Source organism: Pseudophryne corroboree, chromosome 6, assembly GCF_028390025.1.
Source record: "Pseudophryne corroboree isolate aPseCor3 chromosome 6, aPseCor3.hap2, whole genome shotgun sequence".
Lineage (NCBI taxonomy): Eukaryota > Metazoa > Chordata > Amphibia > Anura > Myobatrachidae > Pseudophryne > Pseudophryne corroboree.
The window spans coordinates 807,027,983-807,046,656 of record NC_086449.1 but is presented as its reverse complement, the minus strand read 5'-3'; the positions used below and the strand labels follow the sequence as shown (position 1 = coordinate 807,046,656).

The window sequence follows — 18,674 nt, the reverse complement described above, 5'->3', positions numbered from 1 at the left end:
CAAATGTCTGGAAGTGGGAGTGCCGAGCCAAATGCCTGGAAGTGGGAGTGCCAGGCCAAATGTCTGGAAGTGGGAGTGCCAGGCCAAATGTCTGGAAGTGGGAGTGCCAGGCCAAATGTCTGGAAGTGGGAGTGCCAAGCCAAATGTCTGGAAGTGGGAGTGCCAGGCCAAATGTCTGGAAGTGGGAGTGCCAGGCCAAATGTCTGGAAGTGGGAGTGCCAGGCCAAATGCCTGGAAGTGGGAGTGCCAGGCCAAATGTCTGGAAGTGGGAGTGCCAGGCCAAATGTCTGGAAGTGGGAGTGCCAGGCCAAATGTCTGGAAGTGGGAGTGCCAGGCCAAATGCCTGGAAGTGGGAGTGCCAAGCCAAATGTCTGGAAGTGCCAAGCCAAATGCCTGGAAGTGGGAGTGCCAAGCCAAATGTCTGGAAGTGGGAGTGCCAAGCCAAATGTCTGGAAGTGGGAGTGCATGCCTGGAAGTGGGAGTGCCAAGCCAAATGTCTGGAAGTGGGAGTGCCAGGCCAAATGCCTGGAAGTGGGAGTGCCAGGCCAAATGTCTGGAAGTGGGAGTGCCAAGCCAAATGTCTGGAAGTGGGAGTGCCAGGCCAAATGTCTGGAAGTGGGAGTGCCAAGCCAAATGTCTGGAAGTGGGAGTGCCAAGCCAAATGCCTGGAAGTGGGAGTGCCAGGCCAAATGTCTGGAAGTGGGAGTGCCAGGCCAAACGTGTGGAAGTGGGAGTGCCAGGCCAAACGTCTGGAAGTGGGAGTGCCAGGCCAAATGTCTGGAAGTGGGAGTGCCAAGCCAAATGTCTGGAAGTGGGAGTGCCAAGCCAAATGTCTGGAAGTGGGAGTGCCAGGCCAAATGTCTGGAAGTGGGAGTGCCAAGCCAAATGCCTGGAAGTGGGAGTGCCAGGCCAGATGCCTGGAAGTGGGAGTGCCAGGCCAAATGTCTGGAAGTGGGAGTGTCAAGCCAAATGTCTGGAAGTGGGAGTGCCGTCAAGCCAAATGTCTGGAAGTGGGAGTGCCAGTGCAAATTGTAGCCAACTTCTGCATTTGTGCATCTGTCGAAATAGTGGCATGAGGTTGACAATGAGCTGTGGCCTTATCCGGTGGACCACCCCAGACGTACTAAAATGGGGGATACTTAGTAAAGTGCATTCATTAATTCTTATGCAATGACCCTCACAGCGACACACCAAGCCTCTTATACACACACACACACACACACGCGCACGCACGTCCCCTGAATGCAGAACCTTCTATACAAAACTGCTGTACTAATGACAAATATATATCCGTACAGCCCCCTTCTCTTTATAATACAAGACAAGCAATTTTGTGAAAAGCCTCCTTATTATCTGATCTTATTTCTGTCCCTTTGTTCCCTATGCAGCTTTTCGCAAGACTATAGCATTACATACCCTCCTGACACAATGTCTCTTATCCGCCTATTCAACTGTCACTTTCATTTGTTTTTAATTTTTTTTTTTATGGTACAAAAATAATGACAAATAATTACTCTTACAGAACGCAGTCTCTTTAATCAGTTGTTATTTAGTCTCTGAAATACATGTTTTCACACCAGAATCCTTTGTACATAATTAGAAGAGAGAGTTTTCAAAATATATGAAGGGGCTGTCAGACTGCATATAATTATCCCTGTCTTTTATTCATAGTGACAGTGACATGAATTGCGCCGTCAGAATGATGTTTCCCACTTACTGTGACCTGTATATTATCTAGTGTTTTCATATATCGCTGATGTGCCCCTGATGTGTGACCTAAAATAAAGAACATAAGTATACTGAAATACAGGCAGATAAACTAAGCATTGTAGAGAGATAAAGTAGAGAGAGATTTAGGGGGAGATGTACTAAGCAGTGATAAAAATGGACACGTGAGCCAGTGGAGAAGTTGCCCATGGCAACCAATCAGCATTGACATAACATTTATAGTTTGCATACTATAAAAGTATACAGGGCATGGCAACCAATCAGCATTTACATAACATTTATAGTTTGCATACTATAAAAGTATACAGAGCATGGCAACCAATCAGCGTTGACGTAACATTTATAATTTGCACACTATAAAAGTATACAGAGCATGGCAACCAATCAGCGTTGACGTAACATTTATAATTTGCATACTATAAAAGTATACAGGGCATGGCAATCAATCAGCGTTGACGTAACATTTATAATTTGCATACTATAAAAGTATACAGAGCATGGCAACCAATCAGCTTTGACGTAACATTTATAATTTGCATACTATAAAAGTATACAGAGCATGGCAACCAATCAGCTTTGACGTAACATTTATAATTTGCATACAATAAAAGTATACAGAGCATGGCAACCAATCAGCGTTGACGTAACATTTATAATTTGCATACAATAAAAGTATACAGAGACAGCTCCACTGGCTCACTTCTCCACTTTTACCACTGCTTAGTACATGTCCCCCGAAGTATCAAACATTCAGCTCATGACTGTCATTTTTCAAACACAGCCTGTTACATGACAGTTTGGAGCTGATAGGTTGGTAGTTTACCTCTCTCCATTTGATCACTCTCCAAGGCTTGGTACATCTCCCCACATAGACATGTATTATCTGTAATGGAATAGAACAGTCCACACTTGCCTAATATTCTGGAGACTTACAGATCTCAGAGTTCTTCCGCACACCCAGAGGGCTAGAGCAATCTCATGGATCCTGCCTTAGTCGAGGCCGTGGTCTGGGCACTTGGTGACTCCATTTATAGCAAATACTGTCACCTTGGCCCCATGCCTGCTGCGCAACGTCACTAATAATAACAGCATTGATTATTCATAACGCTAAGCCCCCTTACTTCCCACGTAGACCTCTCCCTCCTGGATCTCCTGGAGGCAATAGTGTATCTACGGGACCAGGTGCCCCTTGCAAAGTGAAGCTGCGTTACGTTATGGTATAGCATGTGCTTCACCTTTGGGCCCCAACATCATGGAGGCAGTTTAGAGCTAGAAGCTTAGACTAAACAGCAAGGCTGGGGTAAGTAAGATCCTTCTCTGGTGTTGGGTGGTCATGCCCACCTTCCCAATGGGTTGAAATTTATGGTTGGCTAAACAAGGTGGCATTACCCTCACTAAACAGAGCCATCATCTTTTCCCCAAAAATGTACTTTTCAAATGATTTCTGAGAATCGTTTCAAACGTTCACAAGATGTGAAAATGAATATGTAAGACGTCAGTTATGTACAAAAACTGTGACTCCCATGTGAGATTCCTGGAATGCATCTGTATAATCAGAACCAGTGCGGAGGGGAGGCCTCACCCCCAACGCTGACAGGAACAGGGGGCTGGGAGGAGAGCCAAACAGCTTCCGGTTAAATCCTAAACACTTAAATAAACATTTTGCACGAGCAAAAGAATGTATTGTAAAATTGCCTTGAAATAAAATATTAATTTCAACAAACATTAAGAATGATTGCACTGAAGCTAATGCTTAAATACAAGTTACATATTGATTAATTAGTGGCAGATTGTAAAGTTGGTACTCGAAGCTGTGTTTCTGTAGACAGCCGGCCATATTGGAATACAAAATGTTTTGTGGTAATTTTAGTTACATTTCATCTTTTCATTTTCTTTTATTTTCCCCAACGTGTCCCAAAAAATGAATGAATAAGAAAAACGTTATGAAGATCAGAATCATTATATTTTAAAATAGAATTACAGTATATACAGTGCCTGGGGAAAAAAGCTATTTCTTAATACAGTATACTGTACTTATATTTGTTCATACATCGGAATAAACTGGATTTAGTATATAGATACACTGGGAATGATGCATAAAATATGCAAGTTCGTATTACGTTTGTACACTAGAACATATGTGGTTAAGTCCATGGCAGATTTGGAATCCTATACTGGTAACTCCTCTGCTTAAGGGGATGGTGCGGAGATATTATCACCACTATTCAATGGCCAACCCTACACTACCAGCTCCATTATCCCAGATGCCCTGGGTCAGGTTGTGCAGCACGATAGTCCAATTCCCAGCAGAACCTCACAGTATGTCATATTTAGAGAGTAGCTTCTCTCATCTTGTTCTTAGATGACAATGATAAAGGTGCCCTTGGAAAACTACCTGAACTAGGTTCCCTTCTATTAACCAATCATTAAAATACTGTATAATACCCCTTTCAGACCGCCAGCTTTTAACTCAGATTATTGCACATGGGCGCGCATAACCCGGGTTGCTGTACAGTCGGAAGGGGACCAGTTGAAATAATCCGGGGTGAGCGACCCGGTATTTCAACTCAGGTAGCGAGCAGGTTTGAACACGTGTTCATCCAGGCTCGCTGTGCTGCGTGAACAGTAAAGCCGGGTCAGTGCGACCTGTTTCCTGTTCACACTACAGGGACAGGCGGCGCTTGGAGATCATGTGATGTCACCAACCTGGCAATATGCCAGGTTGGAGACAGCGGCAAAGAGGGGCTCAAGCGGGTCGCACCCAGGAAGCACCCATGTATGGCTCCCAGGTGCGACCCGCATTACGTGGTCTGAGGGTATAAGGGACACACATCATGGGACGAGTCAGGTTTGTCCAGTGTGCACACTCACATGACCTCTGGTTTCACCAAATCTTGGTCATTTGGTTGCGTCAAAAAAGTTTTAAATCTTCAGGAGACCCAATCGCCAATCACCAGACCAATATAGTAATGCACCCTACACATTAGGCGACCCGCCACCGAGCTGCCCGACGGCGGATACGGCCGACGGGCGACCCAGCGGTGGGGGAAGGTGACGGGGGAGTGAAGTTTCTTCACTCCCCCCGTCACCCGGCTCCATAGCACTGCATGCTAATATGGATGAGATTGTCCATATTGGCCTGCATGCATAAGTGACCCGGCACCAGCGATGAACGAGCACGTGGGCCGCCCATCGTTCATCATTGGTGCCTACACACTGAACGATATGAACGAGTTCTCGTTCATTAATGAACGAGAACGTTAATTTCTGCTGCGGGGTACACTGGGCTCCACAAGGAATGGACAATGGGGTGTAGAGTAGGATCTTGATCCGAGGCACCAACAGGCTCAAAGCTTTGACTGTTCCCAGAATGCATAGCGCCGCCTCCTATATCACCCCGCCTCCCTGCACAGGATCTCAGTTTTGTAGTTGGTGCTGCAGTAAGCAGGCACTTAACAGAGGGGCTGCTCCAGGCAGCCCTAAGAAGAGCTTTTTTTCTGAGGAAAAAAGTGAAGACTTCAAGGGCAGCAGCAGTGTTACATGTCAGTGGACATTCACAGCTGCAGCTTCGGCTCTCCCCAGCGTCGCTGTACACTCCTGAGCCCTGGTTGCCGGGAAACTACAGCAGGAGGCTCCGGTTTTCTTCTTGTCAGGCACACACGATGGGGGCTCTCCGGGATCGCGTGGCCACGCTTCGGGAGGTGGTAAGTGGGTCCCACTTGCGGGACCTGGTCTTTATCGCGATCCGGCGCGGTCAGTGGGAGGCGGGCCGCGCGCGCTGGCGGTGGACACTGTGGTAGTACAGGCGATCCCTCTAGATCACCAGGGCATGGGACAGGTCAGGTTTTCTCTATAAACCATTTTATTAGAGCCCGCAGTACCCGGTGGTTTTGCCAGCAGGGCGATAGAGCTTGGACCTGAAGCCCCTCCCCCAGCGTGCCATTTTCTGCAAATGTTCCCGCCCTGGAGCTGCATATCTGTCTCTCCCTAACTCCCTGGCAGTGTCTGCGGCGCCATTATCCCTCAGCTCACTGTTCCTGGGAATGCTTGGGCAAATCCTCCTATGTAAAGCCGCCTGGTTGCCAGTGCTGTGACTTTACATGACACTTAAGTGTTCTACCTGCCTTTTTAGTCAGTGTTAGTTAAGAAAGAGTGCATTTAGTCAGGGTTTCCTAGTACAATTACCCTGTGATATGTGATACCCGGGACTGGGTACTCGGAACTTTGATTAACTGCGGGTATCACTAACTAAGTGGCAGCCTGAAGGGACCCGTATAATGTGGGGAAGTGTTGCCGCATGTACTAAATGGAGGTCGTATAGACCCAGGACAGGGAGGTCAGGTAGAAGGCGTGTCCCCGCGCCGCTGGCGGGACACATACGGGGAAGCCAGGGGAGAGCATAAAAGGCGAGGAGGCTCGAGCGGCTGGTGTGACGCAGGACGGAGGAGAGGAGAGGACGGAGTAACCGTGCGGACGGGGAGAGAGACGCTAAACGGAGAGGCAGGTCGGAGGGGACCCGGAGGAGAATCCCCGTAAAAGGCTTACCGCTACCAAGCCAATCGGGACCCCGGCACGCAGAGCGGAGCGGAGTGCTGTAAACAGTCGGCGGCTAGATCCAGGACAGCGGCAACGTTGAGAGGAAAAGCCGGCAATCTAACTGTGAGTTACGGGGCAGCACACTCACCACTTCCAGTGTCAGGGAGGAGGCGACTCCGTGGAAGTCTGCCCTAGGGGAGTCACTAAACGGGGGATTGACTGGCAACTAGAAAGAGAGTAGGCGGAGGCAGATCACCTTATAAGGGATGCAAGGAAATTCCCCTCAGGCAGGCTAGTGAGAACCGTCAAGGCTGCCCTGCAGATTACCCTTTCAAACCTCACACTCACAATTCAGATGAACTAATGACAGAGCAGTTTAGGGAGAAATCCACTCCTGATATACCTGCAACATACAGCCAATTCAGGCCGATGCCCAGTGTATGAAACCAACCACTACACCAAAGCTCTGTAACATAGAATCAAAGAGTATAGGAGCAAAGTGACTGACAAGGTTATACTGTAGTGGCCGTCAACGATCCCCGTAATACAAAACCTCTCAACACTAATCTCCTCAGATAGCCTCCTCTATCAGTCGTAGAGGTGAGGTTTCGTACCAACAGTCCAGCTATCCCTGGCCTCAACTATTGGCTGGTGCCGAGGTAGATAAAGACAGTGCCCTTAAGGAGTATCAGCTCTCCAACCAGCGTCAGGCCAGAATTGAGGAACTGATAATAGCCGCAGCCGAAGCGGATAACCCTAACTATATACAGTTGGACAAGAGTTATGCCAGAGCAGGGATAGTGAAAAGGGCGACTAGTAACCAGAAAGGACACTGATACTGCGACCATCTTAGTCAGAAACTTTTGATATTGGATACATTGTCACTCATATAATTTCCAGAGGATTACAATGCAGCAATAGAATTCCGAGAAGGAGATTCATAAATCTCCCAACCCCTCTAGAGAGGTCTTCATAAGAAATTTGGTAGGGATCAACTTAGAGACTATTCTATGTGCACCAACGAGAGAGCGCTCAGCCGAACTGGGGTGGACTTACGGGGATACTAAGTATTGTACGGAAAAGGCAGTATAATATGCAAGTGTGGTATTAAGGTATACATGTAAAAGTTGTAGTAAGTTAATATTTGAATGTGCTAGGGAACTAACCTTTATCTAGACCTTTCCAGTGTCCATGGTATAGAGGACAACGGTGTTCACGGATCCAGTTCAATAAATTATTTGTCTTGAAAGTGGTTGCCTTCCGTTGATGTAAAGTATATAAGTTTAATCGCAGCTGTGCCACACTCATACTCCAAAGGGGCGGTAGATTAGAAGAACACTTCGGTCGAGGTTTAACACCTAGAGTAACTCGTGCTCAGGGCCAGGACGAACCTGCGGAGAAAGAGAGGGAGAGAGAGAACGGAACAGAAGGTAAATTTAACCCGCCTGTAAAACCATACCTCATACTTACCTCAAGAGAAACACGATCGAACTAATCCACGAACATTCAAAAACAACACCTGTGGTTATCACAGATATACATCTAGTTCTTACTGTGTACTGTTATATCTATTGTTATATAGCTGTGTAAGCTAGTCCAGTGCAGTATTATTGCTATTAATAACCTCTGCATTGTACAAACTGTGACTATCTGTGTGTGCATTAGATAGCTGAGTGGTGTCCATTTCGTGTCTTTCACTCAACCTGCTATCCCTATATTCTATAACCTGAGGGGGCTTGGTGCGTCAGGTTTTATCTGATATAGAATTTTCACAAAGATATACTGTATTACGTATTTTTCTCTGTGATTTAGTCACCATATCTCTCCTTTATCTCTGCTGGTGCTGACTACACTGCGCAGGGGTGTGGGCTAGAGGTATTGTGCTGCTGACAAATTGTACGGTGTTACCTGATACTGCAAGTTATTTCATGTCTGCTTCTGAGGGTAACGGTTCTGGGTCTGAACACACTGTTGGTGTTGCTGAAGCCGCAAATACCTATGAGGAGAATATAGCAGCTTTGGGCTCTGGTTCTGGGGGCTCCTTGCCCCCCAGGGGGACGGTGGCAACGGGGGCAAATAATGACCCGCCGTGGGCCGCTTTTTCCACGCTTCTGCATACGCTAGTTCATAAACTAACACCCCCTATGGGACCCCCAATGCCGGTACAATCGTTTGTGGTCCCTGCAGCTAACCCGCCATGGGCGGACGATTTATCTGCTCAATTAAAGAAGTTGAACCAGTCCCTGACTACTAAAAAGTCTGACCGTCGCTCGCCTACATCCAAGGGGTCCTCTAAGCGAGCGCTTTTCTCCTCACAATCCACTGCTGTCACTGACACCTCGTCTGATGAAGACGGCACTTACACTGACCCCACAGGTTCTGACTCAGATACGGCTGATGGGGAGGGTGGTTCACATGTGGATGTTCCTGATCTTTTGGAGGCTATTAAGTTAATTTTACAGATTACGGATGATCCCGAGCCACCCGTTCCTCCTAAGAAACCAGATAGGTTCAAGCGTCAGAAGGTGATTAAACAAGTTTTACCTTACTCTGACCACCTAATTGATATACGTCAGGAACCCTGGGAAAACCCGGGTACGAAGTTTATGCCTCAAAAGAAGATACTGGCTCGCTATCCCCTCGCGCCAGAGCTGTCTAAGAATTGGGAAACGCCTCCTCCAGTGGACTCACATGTGGCTAGTATGGTGGTTTCCTCAGCTCTACCGGTCACCACCGTCACGTCTCTAAAAGAGCCTACGGATAAACGTTTGGAGGGTTGTCTTAAAGCGATTTACACCCTCACGGGTGCTGCACAAAGGCCCACTATTGCAGCTACTTGGGCTGCAGAGGCCATTGAAGCATGGGCCTTGGAGTTAGATGCTGAAATCTCCTCTGACCATGCTAGACAATGCTTGTCTTATATTGTCACAGCTTCTCGTTATATTAAAGAGGTGGCTTCTGATGCCGGAATCCTGGCAGCCAAGGCCTCTACTACGTCAGTCCTGGCTCGCCGGATATTGTGGCTGAGATCCTGGTCTGTGGATCTGGACTCTAGAAAAACCCTGGAGGTACTCCCTTTTAAGGGAGATATTCTGTTTGGGGAGGACTTGAATAAGATAGTGGCTGACTTGGCTACTGCCAAAACTGCCTGTCTGCCAAGTACTGCTCCTTCGGCGTCGAAGGCTAAAGGTACTTCTTTTCGCCCCTTTCGTCCTTCAGGTAAAGCAAAAGGTCAGGCTACAACAAGCAGGCCCGCACTTCCAAACCTGGTAAGCCTAAGCCCAAAAGAGCCTGGGCGGCCCGTCAGGTAAGCTTCCAAGACAGATAAGCCTGCCGCATGACGGGGCGTGCCTCCCTCTGGGGGATCCCAGGGTGGGGGGCAGGCTTCTAGGGTATACCCAGGAATGGTTGAAGACCACTTCAGATGCCTGGGTACGGGAAGTCGTCACTCGAGGTTACGCCACGGCCTTCAAAAACCGACCCCCTCATCGATTTTGCCAGACAGATGTCCCGTTGGACAAGACAAAGGCAAACACTCTACATTCGGTGGTACAGACCCTCCTGGATACAGGTGTCGTAGTACAGGTGCCCCTTGCTCAGAGGGGCTGGGGGTACTATTCTCCGCTGTTTCTAGTCCCGAAACCGAATGGGTTCCCCTCGGCCCATTCTCAACCTCAAGGCATTGAACAGGTTTGTGAAGGTTTCCAAGTTCCGGATGGAAACCCTTCGCTCTACAGTTCTGGCCTTGGAACCTGGGGACTTCATGGTCTCCCTGGATATACAGGAGGCTTACCTGCATATTCCTATAGCAGTGTCTCATCAGCAATACCTGAGATTTGCGATTGACAACTGCCATTACCAGTTTCTGGTGTTACCTTTTGGTTTAACAACGGCTCCGCGAGTCTTTACAAAAGTCATGGCGGTGATGACGGTGGTACTCCGCCGTCAAGGGGTCAGGATACTGCCGTATTTGGACGACTTGTTAATCCTGGCAAATTCCCCAGAACTTCTCCTGCGTCATCTAGATGTGACGGTCCGGTTTCTGCAAGCCCACGGGTGGCTCATCAACTGGAAGAAGTCATCCCTGATCCCTGCTCAGAGCATGGTGCATCTGGGAGCACTATTGGACACTCACAACCAGCGGTTGTTTCTGTCTCAGGAGAAAGTCCTGAAACTTCAGGACAGGATTCATTGCTTCAAATCTCGTCCGCAAGTGTCGATACATTCGGCAATGAAGGTGCTGGGCCTCATGGTGTCAGCATTCGACATGGTGGAGTATGCTCAATTTCACTCTCGCCCTCTCCAGAGGCTGATTCTAGCCAAATGGGATGGCCTGCCTCACCGGATCCTGTCTCAAATGATCTCATTGACTCCGGAGGTCCGTCTGTCGCTGCTCTGGTGGCTCCGGGACCAACAACTGTGCAGGGGCCATCCGTTCTGGATATCCAACTGGGTCCTGTTGACGACAGATGCCAGTCTAAGAGGCTGGGGCGCGGTGCTGGAGCAACACTCCCTTCAGGGGCGGTGGACCAAGGAGGAGTCCCTCCTCTCGATCAATATTCTGGAGTTGCGGGCAGTCTTCAATGCCTTGAACCTAGCCCATCATTTAATTCAGAACCGTCCTGTTCAAGTACAGTCGGACAATGCCACCACAGTGGCTTACAAAAATCATCAAGGCGGCACTCGAAGCCGCCTAACAATGAAGGAAGTCTCACGGATTCTACAGTGGGCAGAACGCCATCTACCGGCCATATCGGCAATATTCATTCCGGGAGTCCTGAATTGGGAAGCGGACTTTCTCAGTCGTCAGGACGTACATGCCGGCAAGTGGGGCCTCCATCCAGAAGTGTTTCAACTCCTAGTGGAAAGGTGGGGCCTTCCAGACGTAGATCTGATGGCATCTCGACACAATCACAAGGTTCCGGTCTTCGGAGCAAGGACAAGGGATCCTCAAGCAGCATTCGTGGATGCGCTGGCGGTACCGTGGAGGTTTCGGCTGCCGTACGTGTTCCCTCTCCAGTCACTCCTGCCCAGGGTAATTCGGAGGTTCAAGCAAGAAAAAGGAATTCTGCTTCTCATAGCTCCAGCGTGGCCCAGACGGCATTGGTTCTCAGACCTGCAAGGCCTATTGTCAGATCGTCCAATTCTACTTCCACAACGCCCAGACCTCCTCGTTCAGGGCCCCTGTGTCTACCAGGACCTAGCCCGGCTGTCTTTGATGGCGTGGCTCTTGAAGCTTCCGTCTTAAGGGCTAAAGAGTTTTCTGAGGCGGTCATTCAAACTATGTTGCGGGCCCGGAAACCGGCTTCGGCTCGGATTTACTATAGGGTTTAGCATTCTTACTTTGTTTGGTGCGCATCTAACGATTATGACGCTTCCAAGTTCAGTATAGCCAAGTTGCTGGCTTTTCTTCAGCAGGGCCTGGACTTGGGCCTGTGTCTCAAGGTTCAAATATCTGCCTTGTCGGTGTGGTTTCAGAGAAAAATTGCGACCTTACCTGATGTGCATACCTTTACTCAGTGCGTGTTGCGTATCCAGCCTCCCTGTGTCCCGCCTGTGGCTCCTTAGGACTAGTCGGTGGTTTTGGAGGCATTACAAGAGTCTCAGTTTGAACCTCTTGGATTAGCTGACCTTAAGTGGCTTTCCCTTAAGGTGGTGTTTCTGCTGGCTATAGCTTCAGCTAGACGTGTGTCGGATTTGGGCGCTTTGTCCTGTAGCTCCCCATATCGGATTTTTCACCGTGACCGGGTGGTTCTTAGGACTCGTCCCGGCTATCTACCTAAGGTGGTTTCTTCGTTCCACCTTAACCAGGAGATTGTAGTTCCGGCACTTGTTTCTCCTGATCTGTCCCCCAAAGAGCAGTCTTTGGATGTGGTACGGGCTCTCCGTATCTATGTGAAGAGAACTGCTCCTATTATTATTATTATTATTATTATTATCCTTTATTTATATGGCGCCACAAGGGTTCCGTAGCGCCCAATTACAGAGTACATAAACAAATAATCAAACAGGAAAACAGCAACTTACAGTTGATGACAGTATAGGACAAGTACAGGGTAAATAAACATAGTTACATCAGCAGATGACACTGGAATAAGTATCAGGTGGCAGAAGACTGATGGAATTGGTGCAGTTGAAGATTATTAAAGTAAGAAAGGATAAGCACATGAGGGAAGAGGGCCCTGCTCGTGAGAGCTTACATTCTAAAGGGGAGGGGTAGACAGACTGGGGTGACACAGTTGGGGTACATAGAGAGCGTAGAACAGAGGGTTAGGATGAGATTTGGCTGGGTTTGGTGAAGAAGTGGGTCTTGAGAGCCTGTTTGAAGTTTTGTAGAGAGGTGGAGAGTCTGAGGGGGAGAGGTAGGGAATTCCAAAGAAGTGGTGCAGCACGTGAAAAATCTTGGAGGTAGGAGTGGGAGGAAGTAATCCGTAGGCAGGAGAGTCGGCGTGCATTAGCAGAGCGAAGAGGACGGGTGGGAGTGTAAAGGGAGATAAGGTCAGAGATGTAGATGGGAGAGGAGTGGGTGAGGGCTTTGTAAGCGAGTGTGAGAAGCTTGAAATGGATTCTGAAAGGGAAGGGGAGCCAGTGAAGGTCTAGTAAGAGAGGAGAGGTGGACGTAGTGCGTTTGGTGAGAAAGATGAGCCTGGCAGCAGCATTGAGGATAGATTGGAGTGGAGAGAGGTATTTGTCAGGAATGCCAGTCAGGAGCAGATTACAGTAGTGCAGTCTGGAGATGACCAGTGAGTGGATAAGAGTCTTAGTAGCATCCTGGGTCAGAAAGGGTCTGATCCTGGAAATATTTTTTAGATGAAAATGGCAGGTTTGTGAGAGGTGCTGAATGTGTGGTTTGAAGGAGAGGGAGGAGTCAAGGATTACTCCAAGACAGCGCACTTGGGGGCTAGAGGAGATAGTAGTGCCATCAATAGATAATGAGATTGTAGGAGGTGAGGTTATGCAGGAGGGAGGGAAGATGATCAGCTCGGTCTTAGACATGTTAAGTTTAAGAAAGCGCTGGGACATCCAGGAAGAGGTAGCAGAGAGACAGTTGGAGATACGAGTGAGGAGAGCAGGGTAGAGGTCTGGAGAGGAAAGATAGATTTGGGTGTCATCAGCGTAGAGATGATATTGGAAACCAAAAGAACTAATGAGCTTACCTAGTGAGGACGTATAGAGAGAGAAGAGAAGAGGACCAAGGACAGAACCTTGGGGTACCCCTACAGTTAGTGGAAGTGAGGGGGAGGTGGAGTCATGAGAGGAGACAGAGAAAGAACGGTCAGAAAGGTAGGAGGACAGCCAAGAGAGGGCAGTGTCACGTAGACCAATGGAGTGAAGAATTTGCAGTAGGAGAGGATGGTCCACAGTGTCAAAAGCAGCAGAGAGATCAAGTAGAATAAGTATAGAGTAGTGTCCCTTAGATTTAGCAGCATGGAGGTCATTGCATACTTTTGTAAGGGCAGTTTCAGTGGAGTGGAGAGGACGGAAGCCAGACTGGAATGGGTCAAGCAGTGAGTGTGAGGAAAGAAAGGAAGTAAGACGGTTGTAGACAATACGCTCAAGGAGTTTGGAGGCAAAAGGGAGGAGAGAGATGGGTCGGTAGTTGGAGAGAGTGTTTGGATCAAGTGTAGGTTTTTTAAGAATAGGAGAGATGAGTGCATGCTTGAAGGCAGAGGGGACAGTGCCTGATGAGAGGGATAGATTGAGAAGGTGGGAAAGATGGGAACAAGCAGAAGGAGAGAGGTAGTGGAGGAGGCGGGAGGGGATAGGGTCAAGTGGGGAGGTGGTGAGGGGACAGGAATGAATGAGGGCCATGACTTCCTCTCCAGATGCATGGGAGAAAGATGTCAGAGTAGGTGCGAGGGATGGGGAGGGTTGGTAAGGGATAGGAGAAAGCTCGTTACTGATGGACTGGTGTGATGTGATGTCCTGACGTATGGAGTCAATTTTGGATGTGAAGTAATTGGCAAAGTCAAGAGCAGAGAGTGAGGAAGGGAGACGAGGTGGAGGTGGGCAAAGGAGTGAGTTGAGAGTGGCAAAGAGGCGCCGGGGGTTGGAAGACTGGGAGGAGATGAGGTTCTTGAAGTATGACTGTTTAGCAAGAGAAAGGGCAGCACCGAAGGATGAGAGCATAAGTTTGAAATGGAGGAAGTCTGCCTTAGAGCGTGATTTCCTCCAGTGTCGCTCAGCAGTACGTGAGCATTTTTGCAGATATCTGGTGCATTTGGTGTGCCAGGGTTGAGGTGTTAATTTGCGAGGGTGAATAGTGGTTGGTGGAGCAACAGAGTCAAGAGCAGAAGTAAGGGATGCATTGTATGTGGAAGTGGCTTGTTCAGGGCATGAGAGAGAGAGAATAGGAGAGAGAAGTGAGTCAAAAAGGGAGGAAAGGAATGTAGTGTCAATAGCTTCAATGTTACGCTTAGTGATGGTAGCCTTAGGAGGTAGAGATGGGGAAGTCGAGAGAGATAGGTTAAAGGAGAGCAGGTGGTGGTCAGAGAGGGGAAATGGGGAGTTGGAAAAATCAGAAATACCACAGCAGTGAGTGAAGACCAGATCCAGTGAGCTCCCATTCACATGGGAGGGTGAGGAGGTCCACTGGGAGAGACCAAGTGAAGAGGTGAGGTTAAGGAGTTTAGAGGCAGGGGATTGTGTGGGGATGTCAATAGGGATGTTGAAATCGCCTAGGATAATGGAGGGAATGTCAGAAGAGAGGAAGTGAGGAAGCCAGGAAGCAAAGTTGTCGATGAATTCGGAAGCAGTGCCAGGGGGGCGGTAAATTACAGCTACTCTAAGATGGACTGGTTGGAAGAGGCATATGGCATGGACCTCAAATGTTGAGAATGTAAGGGATGGTTCTGGTGGTATGATTTGGTAGGAGTAACTAGAAGGTAAAAGGACCCCAACACCACCCCCATGGCGACCCCCAGGTCAGGGTGTGTGTGAGAATGTGAGGCCCACAGCAGAGAGAGCAGCAGGAGAAGTAGTGTCAGAGGGCGTAATCCAAGTTGCATTAATGGCTAGTAGGTGCAGGGAGTTGGAAATGAAAAGGTCATGAGTGGGGACCAGTTTGTTACAAACAGATCTGGCATTCCAGAGGGCACAGGATAGGGGGTATGAGTTTGTGGGAGAGATGTGAATGAGATTATCAGGGTTGCTGTAGCGATGAGGTGAGATTAACTTTGAGGGCAGGGATGATGAGAGAGTAGTGATGGTACGGGTGCTGAGATGGAGGGGAAACTGCAGGAGGTGGGCAGGGAGGGAGGTCAGTGTGATGTGGGTGGGGGTGTGGGCAGGTGACAGGGAAGGGAGAGAGGGAGCAGGGCTGAGTTGTGGGGTAGCAGGACCATGGGGCAGAGGTAAATGAATGTGGGGTAACAGGAAAGGAGGGGGAAGGAAACAGAGGGATGGAGGGGAGACAGGAGGAGGTGTAGGAGACTAGGGGGGAAGGATAAAGATACATTATTAGGTAGACACTGAGTGATGTGGGGAGTATAAGAAAGCCTTGACATAGTGTTAAGTAGGTAAATAGGTTGAGGGAAAGTGGAAGTAGGAGTGGAGACTGTAAGGGAATCAGAGCAGAAGAATTGCAGAAATGCAAATGAGAAAAGCAGTGTAGGAAACTATTAGGAAATCTGATTCTCTTTTTGTTGTGTTTGGGTTTCACAAACGTGGCTGGCCTGCTCACAAGCAACTCTGGCCAGATGGATTAGAATGGTGATTGCACATGCTTATGTGAAGGCTGGTCTCTCTGCTCCTGATCACATTAAGGCCCATTCTACTCGGTCTGTTGGACCTTCTTGGGCGGCCCAACGTGGTGCGACCCTTGAACAATTGTGCAAGGCGGCTACGTAGTCCTCTGTGAACACGTTCATAAGGTTCTATGCCTTCGATACTGCCGCTTCCCAGGATGCTTCCTTTGGATGCCGGGTTCTTGTGCCCGCTACAGTGCGTCCCCTCCCATAAGGAACTGCTTTAGGACATCCCCATTGTCCATTCCTTGTGGAGCCCAGTGTACCCCGCAGCAGAAAACGAGTTTTATGGTAAGAACTTACCTTTGTTAAAACTCTTTCTGTGAGGTACACTGGGCTCCACAAGGCGCACACCCTGACGCACTTACCTTCTTTGGGTTGGTATGGCATTAGCCGCTGACAGGTCTCCTGTTGTGAGAATGCGGTGTTGTGGCTACTAACCGTTGTCGTCTCTTTTCCTGCTACTGCATTGGACTGGTTAACTAAAAACTGAGATCCTGTGCAGGGAGGCGGGGTGATATAGGAGGCGGTGCTATGCATTCTGGGAACAGTCAAAACTTTGAGCCTGTTGGTGCCTCGGATCAAGATCCTACTCTACACCCCATTGTCCATTCCTTGTGGAGCCCAGTGTACCTCGCAGAAAGAGTTTTAACAAAGGTAAGTTCTTACCATAAAACTCGTTATCATTCACTGTTATCACCTAATGTGTAGAGCCCTTAAGTGTGTACACTCCTGCAATTGGTTGGTCCAATTCTTTTCTGGCCGGTCTGCCAAAGATTGGAAAAGTGTGTATGGTGATGCAATCCTTTCAGCAGATGGTTTCAGCAGTTACAGATCGGAGATCTTCAGCAAAATTGAACAGGGGTGTACACATTGGTTGTGTGCTTAATCTGTGACCTACAGTGGGTCTCCAGTACGATTGTGTCTACAGCCTTGTCTGCAGTTGGATCCCCAGAGGATTGATCAAGTGCTTACCCAGCTCAATGAGGAAAAAGAAAAGAAGATTAAACACTGTTTAGGGAACTTTGGCAGCTCAGTGTTACCTAAGCCTGCAAAGGAAGTCGATTTTACATCAATGCTATGGGCACTCTACTCCAATCCATTACCTAATACACAGTTCTTTTCCGCAGCAGCAGATATAACCGGATTATTATCATATTTATAATAAGAAATAGGAACGGGCTGTTAGGTAAAAACACAAGACTAACAGGTCCACATCAGTGAACAATGGCACAGACAACTTAAAATTCAAAACAGGTCTCCGTCTTCATTCCATAAATTGTATTTTTAAGGCCCTTTACATTTACAAACACAATCCACATTTATGTTTATAGTGTAATTAGCAGAAGTATCTATTTGCATCAGGGATGTAGTTTTACATACCGACATCTAATTTGCTGGCAGGTAATTTTCCATATTCATTACATTTATATTCTGTGTTTTCCTTTCTCAGTACTACTAGTGAGGCTTAAATCGCCACTTATGGGCTGCCCTGGAGCAGAGTGATGGAAGGCAGTGGATGGGTCCGAATGCGTCTCTTACTATATGATGCAAATCCAACAAATGCACAACAATTAAGATACTGTAGTTAGAAACTCCTTCTCTTCAGTCTCTTAGGACTGAAGTTCAGGAATGGTACCAGAAGTTGTATGCATCAGAACTTAGGGCGTCATCCAGACCTGATCGCATGCTAGCTTTTTTCGCAGCGTAGTGATCAGGTCACTACTGCACAGGCGTATGCACCGCAATGCGCAGGCGCGTCGCACGAGTACAAAGCGGATCGTTGCTGGGCGATGGATTTAACGAAGAATCCATTCGCACAGCCGATCGCAAGGAGATTGACAGGAAGAGGGCGTTTGTGGGTGTCAACTGACCGTTTTCTGGGAGTGGTAGGGAAAACGCAGGCGTGTCCAAGCGTTTGCAGGGCGGGTGTCTGACGTCAATTCCGGGACCGGTCAGGCTGAAGTGATCGCAGCGGCTGAGTAAGTCCAGAGCTACTCAGAAACTGCACAAACTGTTTTTGTACCACTCGGCTGCACATGCGATCGCAACACTGGCGTTTCTATAATGGGTGCAGTGTGTGCGGTGCACACGGGCCCCTGAGTCCAGAGGGGGCCCCCACCGCACATGCTGCAACCATTTTTAAAATACCCCTCCGTAGTCCAGCGCCGGCATCCGCAGCGCCGTTAGAACACAGTGAAAATGGCTTAGCGCCCATTTTCACGGAGTTCTGCGCATGTGCAGTAGAGTCTGAGCCCTCTAGGGATCAGACTCTACAACGCTCCGGGCAGAGAGGAGGTGGCCCGAATGGAGGAGGCTGAACAAGGGCCTCCTCCTCTCTTAAAGCGCCCCTGGTTCACACTCTTGCAAAGCTAAAATACACTCCCCTGTGGGCGGCGACTATGCGTTCACACGGCTGCTAAAAACAGCTATCGAGCAGTCAACTCAGAATGACCCCCAATAGTGTTTGCTTCTGGACACCAGGGGGTAAATTTACTAAGATGGGAGTTCTGTTTAAGATGAGATGTTGCCAATAGCAACCAATCAGATTCCAGATATTATCTTCTAGAAGGTGCAAGATAAATGAGAAGTAGAATCTGATTGGTTTCTACAGGCAACATTCCATCTTAGATAGAACTCCCATGTTAGTAAATTTACCCCCAG

The 18,674-nt window shown here is 48.4% G+C and overlaps 1 long non-coding RNA gene across 1 annotated transcript in view; it reads right to left on the bottom strand.

Annotated features, from left to right (window-relative positions):
- Nucleotides 1-1,533: 1,533 nt before the first annotated feature.
- Nucleotides 1,534-18,674, bottom strand: part of LOC134935761 (uncharacterized) — a 56,448-nt gene continuing 39,307 nt past the window's right edge. Inside the window, exons 3-4 of the long non-coding RNA XR_010180391.1 lie at nt 7,431-7,655; nt 1,534-1,776 (exon numbers count right to left, since the gene is read on the bottom strand). This is a non-coding gene — a long non-coding RNA (uncharacterized LOC134935761). The remainder of the gene's footprint in view (nt 1,777-7,430; nt 7,656-18,674) is intronic.